At 56.9% G+C, this 19,459-nt stretch overlaps 1 protein-coding gene across 3 annotated transcripts in view; it reads left to right on the top strand.

Moving 5' to 3' along the window:
- UBXN2A (UBX domain protein 2A) overlaps positions 1–19,459 on the top strand; it is a 720,890-nt gene that overhangs the window by 118,199 nt on the left and 583,232 nt on the right. The window lies entirely within an intron of this gene.

Below are 19,459 nucleotides of genomic sequence, written 5' to 3'. Positions count from 1 at the left end.
ACATGTACCCCAAATGTAGTGCTCCAAAATGCACGGCCACCATATCAACAGTACCGACAGAGGCCACACATGTGCAAAGGAGATCCATGCACCCGAAACCCCATTCATAGACTGTGGCCCAAAAAGCCTCCACTCTTCCGACTTACAGGGTAATTCATAGAATTTCGCAGAAAAGTGTCGCAAGCGGCTGGCGCAGAGTGTCCGCGTGCGATTGACTGCGCCAGGCACGTGCGCTAAAACCGATTTCCGCGCACAGCGTATTCATGGATTTCATGCTCCCAAACCAGCCGTGGCGCAGAGTATCGCAGCGACCCTGCAGCAGCGCCAGTAACGCCCCCAAGAACGCCCTCGCGCAAGGAAAAGCCAGCAAAATCGCTAAATCATCGCAAAGGGCTGCGCTAACCCTGGACCAGTTTACAGGGCAGCCAAACAAGGAACGCAAAGCGGGTAACGTGCATATCAGGGGTACACGTGAAGTCATACACGCGATTAGCCAGGGTACGTGTATTACAGGGGTACGCGGGAAGTTTAACACGCGATTGGCCAGGGTATGTGTATTACAGGGGTACGCGGGAAGTTCAACACGCGATTGGCCAGGGTACGTGTATTACAGGGGTACGCGGGAAGTTTAACACGCGATTAGCCAGGGTAAGTGTATTACAGGGGTACACGTGAAGTCATACACGCGATTAGCCAGGGTACGTGTATTACAGGGGTACGCGGGAAGTTTAACACGCGATTGGCCAGGGTACGTGTATTACAGGGGTACGCGGGAAGTTCAACACGCGATTGGCCAGGGTACGTGTATTACAGGGGTACGCGGGAAGTTTAACACGCGATTAGCCAGGGTAAGTGTATTACAGGGGTACACGTGAAGTCATACACGCGATTAGCCAGGGTACGTGTATTACAGGGGTACGCGGGAAGTTTAACACGCGATTGGCCAGGGTACGTGTATTACAGGGGTACGCGGGAAGTTTAACACGCGATTGGCCAGGGTACGTGTATCACAGGGGTACGCGGGAAGTTTAACACGCGATTAGCCAGTGTAAGTGTATTACAGGGGTACACGTGAAGTCATACACGCGATTAGCCAGGGTACGTGTATTACAGGGGTACGCGGGAAGTTTAACACGCGATTGCCCAGGGTACGTGTATTACAGGGGTACGCGGGAAGTTTAACACACGATTAGCCAGGGTAAGTGTATTACAGGGGTACGCGGGAAGTTTAACACGCGATTAGCCAGGGTACATGTATTACAGGGGTACGCGGGAAGTTTAACACGCGATTGGCCAGGGTACGTGTATTACAGGGGTACGCGTGAAGTTATACACGCGATTAGCCAGGGTACGTGTATTACAGGGGTACGCGGGAAGTTTAACACGCGATTGGCCAGGGTACGTGTATTACAGGGGTACGCGGGAAGTTCAACACGCGATTGGCCAGGGTACGTGTATTACAGGGGTACGCGGGAAGTTTCACATGCGATTTGGCCAGGTACGTGTATTACAGGGGTGCGTGGGAATTATCACACGCGATTTGGCTTGGTACGTGTATTATAGGGGTGTGCGGGAATTATCACACGCAATTAGGCTGGGTGGGTCCTCACAGGTGTTCCCTGTACACCCTCCACAGCCCCTGCAGGCAGCCCACAAAACAGGGGACTACCCTGCACACCTGCTCATGTCCCCCTGCACCCCCACCCCCCAGCAGTGCAGGGGCACCCTCCACCAGGCCCCCACTCATGTCTCCCACCACCCCCACCCCCCAGCCACCAGGGTCACCCTCCACCAGGCCCCCACTCATGTCTCCCACCACCCCCACCCCCCAGCAGTGCAGGGGCAGCCTCCACCAGGCCCCCACTCATGTCTCCCACCACCCCCCCCCCCCAGCCACCAGGGTCACCCTCCACCAGGCCCCCACTCATGTCTCCCACCACCCCCACCCCCCAGCAGTGCAGGGGCAGCCTCCACCAGGCCCCCACTCATGTCCCCTATCACCCCCACCCCCCGCCACCAGGGTCACCCTCCACCAGGCCCCCACTCATGTCTCCCACCACCCCCACCCCCCAGCAGTGCAGGGGCAGCCTCCACCAGACCCCCACTCATGTCTCCCACCACCCCCACCCCCCAGCAGTGCAGGGGCAGCCTCCACCAGGCCCCCACTCATGTCTCCCACCACCCCCACCCCCCAGCAGTGCAGGGGCAGCCTCCACCAGGCCCCCACTCATGTCCCCTATCACCCCCACCCCCCGCCACCAGGGGCACCCTCCACCAGGCCCCCACTCATGTCCCCTATCACCCCCACCCCCCGCCACCAGGGGCACCCTCCACCAGGCCCCCACTCATGTCTCCCACCACCCCCACCCCCCAGCAGTGCAGGGGCAGCCTCCACCAGGCCCCCACTCATGTCTCCCACCACCCCCACCCCCCAGCAGTGCAGGGGCACCCTCCACCAGGCCCCCACTCATGTCCCCTATCACCCCCACCCCCCCGCCACCAGGGGCACCCTCCACCAGGCCCCCACTCATGTCTCCCACCACCCCCACCCCCCAGCAGTGCAGGGGCAGCCTCCACCAGGCCCCCACTCATGTCTCCCACCACCCCCACCCCCCAGCAGTGCAGGGGCAGCCTCCACCAGGCCCCCACTCATGTCTCCCACCACCCCCACCCCCCAGCAGTGCAGGGGCAGCCTCCACCAGGCCCCCACTCATGTCTCCCACCACCCCCACCCCCCAGCAGTGCAGGGGCAGCCTCCACCAGGCCCCCCACTCATGTCTCCCACCACCCCCACCCCCCAGCAGTGCAGGGGCAGCCTCCACCAGGCCCCCACTCATGTCTCCCACCACCCCCACCCCCCAGCAGTGCAGGGGCAGCCTCCACCAGGCCCCCACTCATGTCTCCCACCACCCCCACCCCCCAGCAGTGCATGGGCAGCCTCCACCAGGCCCCACTCATGTCCCCCTATCACCCCCACCCCCCGCCACCAGGGGCACCCTCCACCAGGCCCCCACTCATGTCTCCCACCACCCCCACCCCCCAGCAGTGCAGGGGCACCCTCCACCAGGCCCCCACTCATGTCTCCCACCACCCCCACCCCCCAGCCACCAGGGGAACCCTCCACCAGGCCCCCACTCATGTCTCCCACCACCCCCACCCCCCAGCAGTGCAGGTGCACCCTCCACCAGGCCCCCACTCATGTCTCCCACCACCCCCACCCCCCAGCCACCAGGGGCACCCTCCACCAGGCCCCCACTCATGTCTCCCACCACCCCCACCCCCCAGCAGTGCAGGGGCAGCCTCCACCAGGCCCCCACTCATGTCTCCCACCACCCCCACCCCCCAGCCACCAGGGTCACCCTCCACCAGGCCCCCACTCATGTCTCCCACCACCCCCACCCCCCTGCCACCATGTGCAGCCCCCACCAGGTCCTCACAATGTGCGTAATGGTCAGCCTCCACAGCCAAAAAGCCCTACCAAGTAACCCATTCACCCACATGGAAATGGAAATCACATGTTACACCCCCAATGTTCATGAAGCAAATGAACCCATGTCCGTCACACACATATTTTCCAATTGAATGGGAAAACACACAACATGACATGCATGAAACCAATGAGATGAAACCACACAGTGAACAATGTAAAAAAAAATGTATTAGAAAAAAATACGAATGCTAAAGAAAGAAAACTAACTACAATGTAAATGTGAAAAAAGAAGCTGCATGTCCGCATAAAAACACAAAACTAGAAAATCTAATCCAAAAAATTTTGTCCAAAGTGAAATGTCAAAACTCTCCGTGCAACAAAGAACTATGTACAAAAATAACAAGGGTCCATCATCACAACAGAACTAAGGAAACCTCCTAAAAAACCTACCTAAATATCAACTATATACAAAAAGTGGAGCAGTGTCCGTCGACTCCAAATCATAAGAAAAAACAAAGGAAACCTAAAACTAAAGAACTATATACAAAGGCGGCGGGCAAGTCCAGCGGCTCACTCTGTGGTGTTCCGGGCCAGGGCATCATCGAACTCCTGTTCGATGTCCCGGAGGCGGTCCAGTTCCATGGCCCCGAGGGTCCGCAGGGACGACGCCGTGTCCTCCTCCAACCCCCTGCGGATTGCCTCGAGGCACTCGGCCCGCCTCAGGGCCCTCCGCATGGAGTTCTCCGCCCTGACCATTGTGAGCCGCGCCTCTTCCGCCCGCCGCCGCTCCGCACCTATGGCGTGGCCCAACCGCTGCCACACGGAAGACACTCTCTGTCCTGGGTCCTCCTGCCCTCCGGCCGATGCCTGCCCCTCCGATGTCGAAGGCCCCGAGCCTTCATGGCTCCCACCATCTTGCTGCTGCTGCTGCTCTGCCTCTGCCCGTGCACTGCCTCCTGCTGCCTGCACATCCTCCGCCGGCTGGGGTGCAGTTGTTGATGTGGCCACCCCTGCTGGACGTCCGACTCCCGACTGTGGCAGGGATGCCTCCTCCACCAGCCTGGCCGCACTGTCAGAGGCAGCTCCACAGGGCACCCAGGTGACTGATGGGTGGGAAGATGGCACAGAGGACGACTGGCGCGTAGGGGGTCCAGTTGAGGAGGGGGTCGGAACAAGCCCCATCAGACGGAGGAATCCGGTCTGGGTGACCTGTCCCAGCAGGCTGACGTGGTCAACGAGCCATTCGAGATGACGTGCAGTCTCTCCATGAAAAGACTGCAGGTCACCTCGCATGGCCCGTTGACGCAACGCCACACCAGCCAGGACAGGCTCAACCCGGACCTGGATAGCCACGTCCGCAGGCAGAGGAAGGCCAGTTGACGTCAGCTCATCCCCTGCCTGAAAACGGGTCTGGACGTAGGCATCCCTGCTGGTGCAAGATGATGCAGGGACAGGATCGGGGACAGGATTGCACACAGGCACCTCCGCGGCCGCCTGTGCTGCCTCCTGTCCCTGGTCCTGGACTGCACCACTAGCACCAGTGGGATCCCCACCTCCAGACCCCGTCTCTGGTGCTTGCGCGGCCCCCTCCTCCACCAAACCCCCCACCAACCTGGATGACTCTGTGCCATCTTCCCCTGTTGGGCCCTGTGGGGTCCCAGCTGCCCCTTCTGCTGCCGAGGAGTCCAACTGCAACCTCCGCCTCTTGGACCTCCCCCCGGCAGCTGCGGCCTGGGACGCGGCACCGGACTCCTCACTCCCCGACGAGATGACAACACGGGAGGGGAGCCGGGCCTTGCGTCTCCGGCTGGCGGTCGGATCCCCGCCGCTGTGCTCCACAGCACCTTCTCCGCCCTCTTCATCAGTTGACGCTGCAGACAGGGAGAAACAAAACACAGGCATCAGGGCACTGTACAATGGACACATACACGCATGACAGTTGCACATGAGTGGCATTGGCAAACCTCAGACATGTCATCACAATCCCCAACACACATGTCATTGCAACTGGCACACATGAGCCATACCACAGCCATATCGCAACTGCCACCACCATCCCTACACATACAACAGCATCAGCAGCCAAAGGGGAGCCATACATCACATGCAACACAGGAAGTGCACCACACATGTACACACACCACCACACTTGCATGCATGTCTACACCTCTGCCAAGTGTCGCACTGTTCAGACGGGCATCCATGTCACATCTGCCAATCAGGCTTCCACATACCGCTGTCACATGCATCCATGTAGCATCACTGTTGCACCTTTGACAAATACACACACATGCACATGTACACAGTGCTCATACATGCAGCCGAAAACAACATACATGCCTGACATCACGGACATGTCTACTTACATACACATTCATCCAAACATGTGTGCACGCACAACTGCATTTGCCATGCAAGCCCACACACACAAGCACCATCCATGTCTCACACATTACAGCCCTCGCATGTGTCAGCCCCACGGCCCTGTACACCCCCACCCATACTCCACCCCATACAAACAGATGTGCAACCGGCACAATGGGGAATGATCACCACACGCCCTGCTCACAACCAGGATGCATGTACACTCACCGCTCGACTCCAGACGGCTCTGCTTCTCTAGGACCTGGACGTGGAGCGCTGGGGATATGCGTTCCAGGACCCCCATCTGTTCTTCCGACAAGTGGCCCCGGCGCCCCTTGGCATCCGCTGCCTTCAAGAGGCGCCGGGCCTTGTTCAGGGTCCTGGACCTGAAGTCCTCCCAGCGCTTCCTGACATGTTGTAAGTCCCGGACTGCCACCCCCTCCGCGTTGATGGCAGTCACGATGTCTGTCCAGATCCGAGTCCGTCCTTCCTTGTCGGCGCGGGAACTTCCAAAGAGGGCATCATACTGCCCCAGGACTTGCTCCACCAGGACACCAACTTCGGTGGCACTGAAGCTGGTGCCCCTCTGCCTCTCTGGCCGGGGGTTGTCAGTGGTCACAGATGGTGTTAGCCCCGACATGACAACCCCAGAGGCAGGAGTGGGTGGGCAACTGGGTCCTGGGGCTGGGCTGTGGAGCGATGGAATTCCAGTCGGGAGTCTTCTGTTCCAGCAGGGGTGGTCACAGCAACAGCACCCCTGGCTGATGTGCAGGCAGCAAATGGCAGTGCACGTGGGCAGCAGGCAGTCAGGCAGCAGCAGATAGCAGGTGGGAGCGTGCTCGGGGCTCTGGGGGGCAGTAATTCGGCCTTCTGGGCAGGAGCGTGGTCTCCCGTGTGCTCACGCGTGGCCAGCTTGGTACGGAGTGAATTGGCACGTGAAAATCCTGCACGTCAGCGTGAAAACCGAGGAAAGGCCCTTAGCGCGTAAGCGCGTCAGCACGCATACGCGATTCCATTGGACCAAAGGCCCTCAGCGCGTAAGCGCGTCTGTGACGTGACCCGCACGGGTGTTTCCCACACAGCACGTGATGACAGAGCACACGTGGAAAGACTGCACGTCAGAGTCTCATTGCGTGTGATTGGTGGAAATGGCCGTACACCGGGATACAGGTGCGCTGACGTACTTGCGTGTGTAAGTGTCCGCGCACACCTCATATACACGTACATAGGCCAATCGCGTGTACACGCACTTTTGTCCAATTACACGCGATGAGACTCTGACGTGCAGTCTTTCCACGTGTGCTCTGTCATCACGTGCTGTGTGGGAAACACCCGTGCGGGTCACGTCACAGACGCACTTACGCGCTGAGGGCCTTTGGTCCAATGGAATCGCGTATGCGTGCTGACGCGCTTACGCGCTAAGGGCCTTTCCTCGGTTTTCACGCTGACGTGCAGGATTTTCACGTGCCAATTCACTCCGTACCAAGCTGGCCACGCGTGAGCACACGGGAGACCACGCTCCTGCCCAGAAGGCCGAATTACTGCCCCCCAGAGCCCCGAGCACGCTCCCACCTGCTATCTGCTGCTGCCTGACTGCCTGCTGCCCACGTGCACTGCCATTTGCTGCCTGCACATCAGCCAGGGGTGCTGTTGCTGTGACCACCCCTGCTGGAACAGAAGACTCCCGACTGGAATTCCATCGCTCCACAGCCCAGCCCCAGGACCCAGTTGCCCACCCACTCCTGCCTCTGGGGTTGTCATGTCGGGGCTAACACCATCTGTGACCACTGACAACCCCCGGCCAGAGAGGCAGAGGGGCACCAGCTTCAGTGCCACCGAAGTTGGTGTCCTGGTGGAGCAAGTCCTGGGGCAGTATGATGCCCTCTTTGGAAGTTCCCGCGCCGACAAGGAAGGACGGACTCGGATCTGGACAGACATCGTGACTGCCATCAACGCGGAGGGGGTGGCAGTCCGGGACTTACAACATGTCAGGAAGCGCTGGGAGGACTTCAGGTCCAGGACCCTGAACAAGGCCCGGCGCCTCTTGAAGGCAGCGGATGCCAAGGGGCACCGGGGCCACTTGTCGGAAGAACAGATGGGGGTCCTGGAACGCATATCCCCAGCGCTCCACGTCCAGGTCCTAGAGAAGCAGAGCCGTCTGGAGTCGAGCGGTGAGTGTACATGCATCCTGGTTGTGAGCAGGGCGTGTGGTGATCATTCCCCATTGTGCCGGTTGCACATCTGTTTGTATGGGGTGGAGTATGGGTGGGGGTGTACAGGGCCGTGGGGCTGACACATGCGAGGGCTGTAATGTGTGAGACATGGATGGTGCTTGTGTGTGTGGGCTTGCATGGCAAATGCAGTTGTGCGTGCACACATGTTTGGATGAATGTGTATGTAAGTAGACATGTCCGTGATGTCAGGCATGTATGTTGTTTTCGGCTGCATGTATGAGCACTGTGTACATGTGCATGTGTGTGTATTTGTCAAAGGTGCAACAGTGATGCTACATGGATGCATGTGACAGCGGTATGTGGAAGCCTGATTGGCAGATGTGACATGGATGCCCGTCTGAACAGTGCGACACTTGGCAGAGGTGTAGACATGCATGCAAGTGTGGTGGTGTGTGTACATGTGTGGTGCACTTCCTGTGTTGCATGTGATGTATGGCTCCCCTTTGGCTGCTGATGCTGTTGTATGTGTAGGGATGGTGGTGGCAGTTGCGATATGGCTGTGGTATGGCTCATGTGTGCCAGTTGCAATGACATGTGTGTTGGGGATTGTGATGACATGTCTGAGGTTTGCCAATGCCACTCATGTGCAACTGTCATGCGTGTATGTGTCCATTGTACAGTGCCCTGATGCCTGTGTTTTGTTTCTCCCTGTCTGCAGCGTCAACTGATGAAGAGGGCGGAGAAGGTGCTGTGGAGCACAGCGGCGGGGATCCGACCGCCAGCCGGAGACGCAAGGCCCGGCTCCCCTCCCGTGTTGTCATCTCGTCGGGGAGTGAGGAGTCCGGTGCCGCGTCTCAGGCCGCAGCTGCCGGGGGGAGGTCCAAGAGGCGGAGGTTGCAGTTGGACTCCTCGGCAGCAGAAGGGGCAGCTGGGACCCCACAGGGCCCAACAGGGGAAGATGGCACAGAGTCATCCAGGTTGGTGGGGGGTTTGGTGGAGGAGGGGGCCGCGCAAGCACCAGAGACAGGGTCTGGAGGTGGGGATCCCACTGGTGCTAGTGGTGCAGTGCAGGACCAGGGACAGGAGGCAGCACAGGCGGCCGCGGAGGTGCCTGTGTGCAATCCTGTCCCCGATCCTGTCCCTGCATCATCTTGCACCAGCAGGGATGCCTACGTCCAGACCCGTTTTCAGGCAGGGGATGAGCTGACGTCAACTGGCCTTCCTCTGCCTGCGGACGTGGCCATCCAGGACCGGGTTGAGCCTGTCCTGGCTGGCGTGGCGTTGCGTCAACTGGCCATGCGAGGTGACCTGCAGTCTTTTCATGGAGAGACTGCACGTCATCTCGAATGGCTCGTTGACCACGTCAGCCTGCTGGGACAGGTCACCCAGGCCGGATTCCGCTGTCTGATGGGGCTTGCTCCGACCCCCTCCTCAACTGGACCCCCTACGCGCCAGTCGTCCTCTGTGCCATCTTCCCACCCATCAGTCACCTGGGTGCCCTGTGGAGCTGCCTCTGACAGTGCGGCCAGGCTGGTGGAGGAGGCATCCCTGCCACAGTCGGGAGTCGGACGTCCAGCAGGGGTGGCCACATCAACAGGTGCACCCCAGCCGGCGGAGGATGTGCAGGCAGCAGGAGGCAGTGCACGGGCAGAGGCAGAGCAGCAGCAGCAGCAAGATGGTGGGAGCCATGAAGGCTCGGGGCCTTCGACATCGGAGGGGCAGGCATCGGCCGGAGGGCAGGAGGACCCAGGACAGAGAGTGTCTTCCGTGTGGCAGCGGTTGGGCCACGCCATAGGTGCGGAGCGGCGGCGGGCGGAAGAGGCGCGGCTCACAATGGTCAGGGCGGAGAACTCCATGCGGAGGGCCCTGAGGCGGGCCGAGTGCCTCGAGGCAATCCGCAGGGGGTTGGAGGAGGACACGGCGTCGTCCCTGCGGACCCTCGGGGCCATGGAACTGGACCGCCTCCGGGACATCGAACAGGAGTTCGATGATGCCCTGGCCCGGAACACCACAGAGTGAGCCGCTGGACTTGCCCGCCGCCTTTGTATATAGTTCTTTAGTTTTAGGTTTCCTTTCGTTCTTATTATTATTTGGAGTCGACGGACACTGCTCCACTTTTTGTATATAGTTGATATTTAGGTAGGTTTTTTAGGAGGTTTCCTTAGTTCAGTTGTGATGATGGACCCTTGTTATTTTTGTACATAGTTCTTTGTTGCATGGAGAGTTTTTACATTTCACTTTGGACATAATTTTTTTGATTTGATTTTCTAGTTTTGTGTTTTTATGCGGACATGCAGCTTATTTTTTCACATTTACATTGTAGTTAGTTTTCTTTCTTTGGCATTTGTATTTTTTTCAATACATTTTTTTTTCCATTGTTCACTGTGTGGTTTCATCTCATTGGTTTCATGCATGTCATGTTGTGTGTTTTCCCATTCAATTTGAAAATATGTGTGTGACGGACATGGGTTCATTTGCTTCATGTACATTGGGGGTGTAACATGTGATTTCCATTTCCATGTGGGTGAATGGGTTACTTGGTAGGTCTTTTTGGCTGTGGAGGATGACCATTACGCACATGATTGGGGATTGTGAGGACCTGGTGGGGGCTGCACATGGTGGCAGGGGGGTGGGGGTGCAGGGGGACATGAGTGGGGGCCTGGTGGAGGTTGAGCCTGCACTGCTGGGGGGTGGGGGTGGTGGGAGACATGAGTGGGGGCCTGGTGGAGGGTGACCCTGCACTGCTGGGGTGTGGGGGTGATGGGAGACATGAGTGGGGGCCTGGTGGAGGGTGACCCTGGTGGCTGGGGGGTGGGGGTGGTGGGAGACATGAGTGGGGCCCTGGTGGAGGGTGACCCTGGTGGCTGGGGGGTGGGGGTGGTGGGAGACATGAGTTGGACATGGGTGGGGGCCTGCTGGCAGGTGCCCCACAGTGCTGGGGGGTGGGGGTGGTGGGAGACATGAGTGGGGCCCTGGTGGAGGGTGACCCTGGTGGCTGGGGGGTGGGGGTGGTGGGAGACATGAGTTGGACATGGGTGGGGGCCTGCTGGCAGGTGCCCCACAGTGCTGGGGGGTGGGGGTGGTGGGAGACATGAGTGGGGCCCTGGTGGAGGGTGACCCTGGTGGCTGGGGGGTGGGGGTGGTGGGAGACATGAGTTGGACATGGGTGGGGGCCTGCTGGCAGGTGCCCCACAGTGCTGGGGGGTGGGGGTGGTGGGAGACATGAGTGGGGCCCTGGTGGAGGGTGACCCTGGTGGCTGGGGGGTGGGGGTGGTGGGAGACATGAGTTGGACATGGGTGTGGGCCTACTGGCAGGTGCCCCACAGTGCTGGGGGGTGGGGGTGGTGGGGGACATGAGTTGGACATGGGTGGGGGCCTACTGGCAGGTGCCCCACAGTGCTGGGGGGTGGGGGTGGTGGGAGACATGAGTTGGACATGGGTGGGGGCCTGCTGGCAGGTGCCCCACAGTGCTGGGGGGTGGGGGTGGTGGGAGACATGAGTGGGGCCCTGGTGGAGGGTGACCCTGGTGGCTGGGGGGTGGGGGTGGTGGGAGACATGAGTTGGACATGGGTGGGGGCCTACTGGCAGGTGCCCCACAGTGCTGGGGGGTGGGGGTGGTGGGGGACATGAGTTGGACATGGGTGGGGGACTGCTGGCATGTGCCCCACAGTGCTGGGGGGTGGGGGTGCAAGGGGACATGTGTTGGTGTTCAAGGAGACATGTGCCTTTGCTGGGGGGCATGCCCATGTTGGGTGGGCTGCATGCGGGACATGACCAGGGATGCAGGGTAGTCCCCTGTGGTGTGGGCTGCCTGCAGGGGCCGTGGAGGGTGTACAGGGTACACCTGGGAGGACCCACACTGTCAAATCACATGTGGGACTCCCCGGCACCCCTGAAATACACGTACCGTGCAGAAATCGCGTGTAAAACTTCCCGCGCACCCCTGAAATACACGCGCCCAGGCTATTCGCGTGTAAAACTTCCCGCGCACCCCTGAAATACACGCGCCCAGGCTATTCGCGTGTAAAACTTCCCGCGCACCCCTGAAATACACGCGCCCAGGCTATTCGCGTGTGGAACTTCCCGCGCACCCCTGAAATACACGGGCCCAGGCTATTCGCGTGTGGAACTCCCCGCGCACCCCTGAAATACACGCGCCCAGGCTATTCGCGTGTGGAACTTCCCGCGCACCCCTGAAATACACGCGCCCAGGCTATTCGCGTGTGGAACTTCCCGCGCACCCCTCAAATTCACGCGCCCAGGCTATTCGCGTGTGGAACTTCCCGCGAACCCCTGAAATACACGCGCCCAGCCTATTCGCGTGTGGAACTTCCCGCGCACCCCTGAAATACACGCGCCCAGCCTATTCGCGTGTGGAACTTCCCGCGCACCCCTGAAATACACGCGCCCCGGCTATTCGCGTGTGGAACTTCCCGCGAACCCCTGAAATACACGCGCCCAGGCTATTCGCGTGTGGAACTTCCCGCGAACCCCTGTAATACACGTAGCCCGCTCCCCCAGCCCCGATCGCGTGAGGAACTTCCCGCGCACCCCTCAAATTCACGCGCCCAGGCTATTCGCGTGTGTAACTTCACGCGAACCCCTGAAATACACGTAGCCCGCTCCCCCAGGCCCGATCGCGTGAGGATCTTCACGCGAACCCCTGTAATACACGTAGCCCGCTCCCCCAGGCCCGATCGCGTGTGGAACTTCCCGCGCACCCCTCAAATTCACGCGCCCAGGCTATTCGCGTGTGAAACTTCACGCGAACCCCTGAAATACACGCGCCCAGGCTATTCGCGTGTGGAACTTCCCGCGAACCCCTGTAATACACGTAGCCCGCTCCCCCAGGCCCGATCGCGTGAGGAACTTCCCGCGCACCCCTCAAATTCACGCGCCCAGGCTATTCGCGTGTGAAACTTCACGCGAACCCCTGAAATACACGTAGCCCGCTCCCCCAGGCCCGATCGCGTGAGGAACTTCACGCGAACCCCTGTAATACACGTAGCCCGCTCCCCCAGGCCCGATCGCGTGTGGAACTTCCCGCGCACCCCTCAAATTCACGCGCCCAGGCTATTCGCGTGTGAAACTTCACGCGAACCCCTGAAATACACGTAGCACGCTCCCCCAGGCCCGATCGCGTGAGGAACTTCACGCGAACCCCTGTAATACACGTAGCCCACTCCCCCAGGCCCGATCGCGTGTGGAACTTCACGCGAACCCCTGTAATACACGTAGCCCGCTCCCCCAGGCCCGATCGCGTGTGGAACTTCACGCGAACCCCTGAAATACACGTAGCCCGCTCCCCCAGGCCCGATCGCGTGAGGAACTTCACGCGAACCCCTGTAATACACGTAGCCCGCTCCCCCAGGCCCGATCGCGTGAGGAACTTCACGCGAACCCCTGTAATACACGTAGCCCGCTCCCCCAGGCCCGATCGCGTGAGGAACTTCACGCGAACCCCTGTAATACACGTAGCCCGCTCCCCCAGCCCCGATCGCGTGAGGAACTTCCCGCGCACCCCTCAAATTCACGCGCCCAGGCTATTCGCGTGTGTAACTTCACGCGAACCCCTGAAATACACGTAGCCCGCTCCCCCAGGCCCGATCGCGTGAGGATCTTCACGCGAACCCCTGTAATACACGTAGCCCGCTCCCCCAGGCCCGATCGCGTGTGGAACTTCCCGCGCACCCCTCAAATTCACGCGCCCAGGCTATTCGCGTGTGAAACTTCACGCGAACCCCTGAAATACACGCGCCCAGGCTATTCGCGTGTGGAACTTCCCGCGAACCCCTGTAATACACGTAGCCCGCTCCCCCAGGCCCGATCGCGTGAGGAACTTCCCGCGCACCCCTCAAATTCACGCGCCCAGGCTATTCGCGTGTGAAACTTCACGCGAACCCCTGAAATACACGTAGCCCGCTCCCCCAGGCCCGATCGCGTGAGGAACTTCACGCGAACCCCTGTAATACACGTAGCCCGCTCCCCCAGGCCCGATCGCGTGTGGAACTTCCCGCGCACCCCTCAAATTCACGCGCCCAGGCTATTCGCGTGTGAAACTTCACGCGAACCCCTGAAATACACATAGCACGCTCCCCCAGGCCCGATCGCGTGAGGAACTTCACGCGAACCCCTGAAATACACGTAGCCCACTCCCCCAGGCCCGATCGCGTGTGGAACTTCACGCGAACCCCTGTAATACACGTAGCCCGCTCCCCCAGGCCCGATCGCGTGTGGAACTTCACGCGAACCCCTGAAATACACGTAGCCCGCTCCCCCAGGCCCGATCGCGTGAGGAACTTCACGCGAACCCCTGTAATACACGTAGCCCGCTCCCCCAGGCCCGATCGTGTAAATAACTTCACGCGAACCCCTGTGATGCACGTACCCTGCAAATCGCGTGTGACACTTCCCGCGCACCCCGGTATACATGCACACGTATTTTTTGTCAGCGGGTGTCCGTGTTTGTGGGTACCCCTTTGCACGTCATTTTTCCTGGAGGGCCACAGTATGGGACATTCATCATGGCAGTATATAGGTGCTATTTGTTGGCGCACCTTTTGGCGCACATTTCTTACAGCCGCAGAGACGCTACCGCCTCCTTTCTTGTGGCGGTCGTGTTTGTGCCTGTGCGCTGGTTTGAGCGTGCGCTTTTTTCCCCTATTCTATTCCATGAATACGTGTTGTAGGCGAGCGTGTGGGCGTTCCGCGCACTTGTGCCCTGTACTTCCCCCGTGACGCCCACGTTTTGGCAAGTTGTTCCCCATTCCGAGTGTTACGCCCGTGTTCCGCCTACTTTTATTGCGTGCGCCGCGCTATGTGCGAATTTCGCTGTGGCCAGTGCGATTTTCGCTGTGACCTGGAGCACGCTGTTAGATGGCCTGTGCGCCAACGTGCGCCAACGTGCGCCGCGCACTTTTTTTTCGCACATCCGCTGGTTTTCTCGCGCACGGCCTTCCATGAATCGACGTGCGCTGCTTTTCGTGCGATTTTCGCACGTTCACTGCGATTTTCGCTATTCCACTGCGATTCGCACGTTTTTGCCCACTTGCGCCGCGCTAATTATTCCATGAATCGGCCTCTTAAAGTTAGCAGCACAGCCTCTTTCCACGGCATACGTGTGCAGATCTTCAACAAAGGTATCACCCACGATTAGCACTCTGCGTCTCGCCATCTCTGCCAACGTCACTGCATCGCGTTTTGGGTGAAAATGTTACCGCCCCTTCCTGTGAACCACACCCTCCACACCTCATTGGATAATCCCCACAGTTCCATTCGCAAGGCCACCATGCTCAAAAGGGTAGATTGTACCACGTGCCTCATCCCAGCTACAGCGAGGGTCGCACCCCAGAAAAGCAGACACAGTCCTTCTTCCGTTTCCACTATTACATTTGTAACACTCCCTCATTAGACAGTATGCAATAGGCACACAAGCATGTAGCTATCACATGCAAGACCACTGCATTGAACACTATCATTTCTCTTCAGCACTCCAGACGTACCGTTACACACTCACAGTACACGTGGACTTAGTGATGCTGACGAGCTCTTCTCATGGTGCAATCTTCAAGCAAGTGTCCTGTACAGGGCAACCCGTAGGAAACAGAAATATTAAGAAATTGGTCCCTAATGTACAATGTTTTTCACTGACCTACACCATGTGCTAGTGAACACATTACCACCCTTTGCTTTTTCCACCAAGTGTAAAATGTTCTCGACCACTACTCTTCAATTGTCACCATTCTTGGAGAGATGCAGGGTTAACCCTGTATGGCGGCTTTATGTGGTGCTGGGTGTGGCCAAGGCCTACTCTCTTGGGTGTATGGCCAGTGGCCTACGGCCTTTGGCCATGTACCCAAAAGTGTTCGCCTTGCCCAGACCCCCCACAACATATTGGCACCAGGAATGGGAACATTTTCTGCGTGCTGCAATCCACAAATATACCATACGATGGGTAGTATAAAGGGCAACCCATACCAAAGGCAAATGGCGACATGTGGCTACCTACTGTGCAATACATGCAATAATTAACACCATATGGTACTGTATGCATATCAGTTTACTTGTGCTCCTCTACCACGTTTACAATTTCCAGCACCACCATTCTTTAAACGTCACCTCCCTCGGAGACATGCATACTTTAAACTGCATGCCTATATTATGGTACCGTGGCTACGGTGCAGGCCTAGGCTCTTCGGTGCCTGGCCTACAGCTTTTCACTATGCACCCACCAGCGTATGTCTTGCCCACATCAAGCAGAACATAAGAGTCATGCAGCTGAACAAGTGGCCAGGTACATACCGTGCAATCCTAACACTTCTAAGCACCCAGTACTTCACCACTGCACCCAGTGGACACACTACATGACGGGTCACTCCATGAGGTCCAGGCATGCAGTAGACACTCTATGATGTGCTACCAATCCCCACACCCATGGAACCAACATTGTATACATTGCTGTGCCATCAGTGACCCGGTCGCCTCACCAGCTATGGTGCTGTAATGCAGACTGCCTGCAGTCCCCACACAAGGTAGTTACCTGTGGAGGCAGCCGCGAATTGGCACAGTACGCTAGGATACTGCAGACACACGACCCGTCTACTTCCACTTATTGACATATATCACATGAACCACTTCTCATTCCCCCACCCTCTCCTTCCCTTCTTCCCATCACCACATGGCATAAAGTATGTTTGTCAGTCCCTTTCGCGCCACATTTTGTCCTCCGATACACCATGGCAGCGTTTCCGAAAACCTTTGACGCACAGTACGTTTCCCACCAGCCAACCACCGGCTGTGTCCAATGTTCGCCGACAGCATGGCGTACCGCAGGCCAATGAGACTTCGGTCCGCGGAGCGAACAGGGAAATGAGTCAACGGAGCGGACCCAGATATCACACATTTTTTTGGGACGTACATTTCAGTTCTTTGCAACAAAAGTACTGGTCCAATTTCCACCAAACACACAAAAGCATGCTTTCTGACCCAAGCCCCCGCTCCTGCTGCAAATTTGGTGAAAATCGGCCCGTAGCCATGCGCAAGCTTTTTGCCCATTCAGTCTATGGAAAAAATATATGTTTTGGGACCCCCCTACAACTTTGCTCCCCCGCCCCTTGCATGAAACCTCACCCAACTTGGTGAAATAATTCAGAGCCGGCCATATACTTTTTTTGCAAAGTTTGGTGAGCATTCCTCCAGAGGGAGCAAAGTTATAAGCTGCAGGAAAAAAAGTGCAGGAAAGCAGTGTTGTAGAAAAGATTCCTTTATTCAGTGAACATTGCGCAGCACCTGGCTACTAGTAAAATCCACACAAATCATGTTGATCCCATGATGTAAGGCCCAAAGATGACGCGATTCGCGGTAACCTCACTGCTTGATCACAACAAGTGATCCACACATTGATTCCATTTAAAATACCCCATGTGTCATGGTCTGAGACATAGAAAGGAGACTGGGTGGCTTAGTGTCGGCCATCTTGGAATGGGTCAAATTACTTTGAAAACTCAAATATCCCCCAGTGGTTTGCAGCCATTACCTCGCCAGTATTGATATGCATTGGCTCTCATTTAGTAGAAACTCTATTGTGCATGTTGGTGTGTCATTCAGAATTCGATTTGACTACGGATAGTACCCTGTTCACGTTTTGCACTTTCGTCTATAAAGTGCATGGACCCCATTCTAATCATAGGAGCCTTTTCCATGCACAACAATCATGCAATATTAAAGTGCATAGTGCAAATGTTAAGGTGCATAGTGCTCACAGTTAATATAAAGTGCCCAGTGCATCTAAAAATTCTCAGTCATTTATACATTGCATAATTCCTACAATTTCGTTGTAGGTAGTACCTCATATTACTACACATCACTATATCAAATTACATGTATGCACAACCAATAACACCAATAATCCCTTACAAAGCTTAGTGTATATGCCAGTTCTAATTTGTTTGTGTTTTCCAATGTCATATCTCATACAGTTCACATATATATCAATTTGAACACTGTGTATCGCCCCTCAACTTATCCCATACTATACATATGGTCATATCTAATAGCTCTTCTTATCCCGGTCTACCATTCATATATCTCTAGTATGAAGTGCATAGTGATAGCACATGTCTAAAGTGCATAGTGCATTTGCATATTCCTATTATTGGATATGTCCACACATAGAACAATTCAGTGATTTTTCAGTATTCACATGTCATTAAAACGGTTATACAGTATTTCTTTTTTTCGTTAACATCACTGGATACCGAATTCTGTATGGATGTACTACATTCGCTTCTTGATGGCAACCTTTTCGGGTGGAGTCGTACCAATGCCTGATCCCCACACCATTGCACAGACAGTGGACACAACTATTATGTGCAGCCACCTGGAGAAGCTCAGCTGAGGGTGGAACGTGAAGTCCTCCCTGATTCCCACACAGGAGTGCAGTTCATTGTAGAGCTGTTCAAGACCAGAAGGTAGGATATCGCCTCCTCCTCACAGAGTGCACAAACTCCAGAAAAAACAGGCAGCCCTCATGTAGGAGGACTGTGCCACAACACACATTGGTTCACAATCCATGGGGACATGGCTGCAAGTCTGTGGGCTTTTCACCACCAGAAACCCCTGCGACTCCATCTTCTGGGATAAAGCCCCACTGGACTAGTGAAGGCCAGTACACGTGTTACCACCATATTAGCGGATGTCTAACATGGAGGCTCAGGCAGGAACAGCTTCTCCAAGGTTTCCCCTTAGTTTCACCTCTGTCCCTGATTCTCACAACAGATGCAAGTCAGTTGAGATGAGGTGCGACTCTGCCTTCTCAATCCAGTGAAAATGGACAGAGGACTCAGGTAGACTTTGAAAGGGTTTTCAGCCATTCTGATGGTTCTTCTCGTCTTAACCGTACAGCTCAGGCGGCAGTCGCTCATGGCCCTCATGAATATTCTCTTAGCCAATACCTATATCACTTGGTGAGGTGACATCCCAGTCCCTAGAGTTGGAGGACCACGATATAAGTTTGCAATCAGCTCAGCACATTCACTCTATGCCACTTACATCCCAAGGGTGGAGAATACCAGAGCAGATGCCCTCAGCCGAGCCTTTCCCTCCTCAGTGGAATACTCTGTGAAGACCTTGGGTTCAGCGTGCCAGAAGTACATCTGTTTGCATAACATTCCTGCCTTGTTGCTTGTTCTGTTCTTTCCCCAAGTACAGATGGCGTTAATGTCCTTGTGCCCAGCAAATCTTTTCTTTATATTTGCTCAGTTCCCCTCATTCAGAAGGTCATTATCCGAATTTAGGAAAGAAGGGGAACAAGCCCTCCTTTTGGCCTCTCATTGGTCAAGGAACCCTTGGTTTCCCTGCCTTCTACATTTAGCAGTGGGTTCCCTCCCTTTCCCGCTTGGTCCCATCCCACTGTGTTAGCCCCAATTTCCAGCGTGAGACTCGAGCTGATGGCCTGCTTGCTGAAAAGGTAGGACTAGAGAGAGGGGGCTTT

Source organism: Ambystoma mexicanum, chromosome 4p (assembly GCF_040938575.1).
Source record: "Ambystoma mexicanum isolate Mex_15411 chromosome 4p, UKY_AmexF1_1, whole genome shotgun sequence".
NCBI lineage: Eukaryota > Metazoa > Chordata > Amphibia > Caudata > Ambystomatidae > Ambystoma > Ambystoma mexicanum.
Note: the sequence above shows the minus strand (reverse complement) of the source record. Positions and strands in the feature narration are given on the sequence as shown.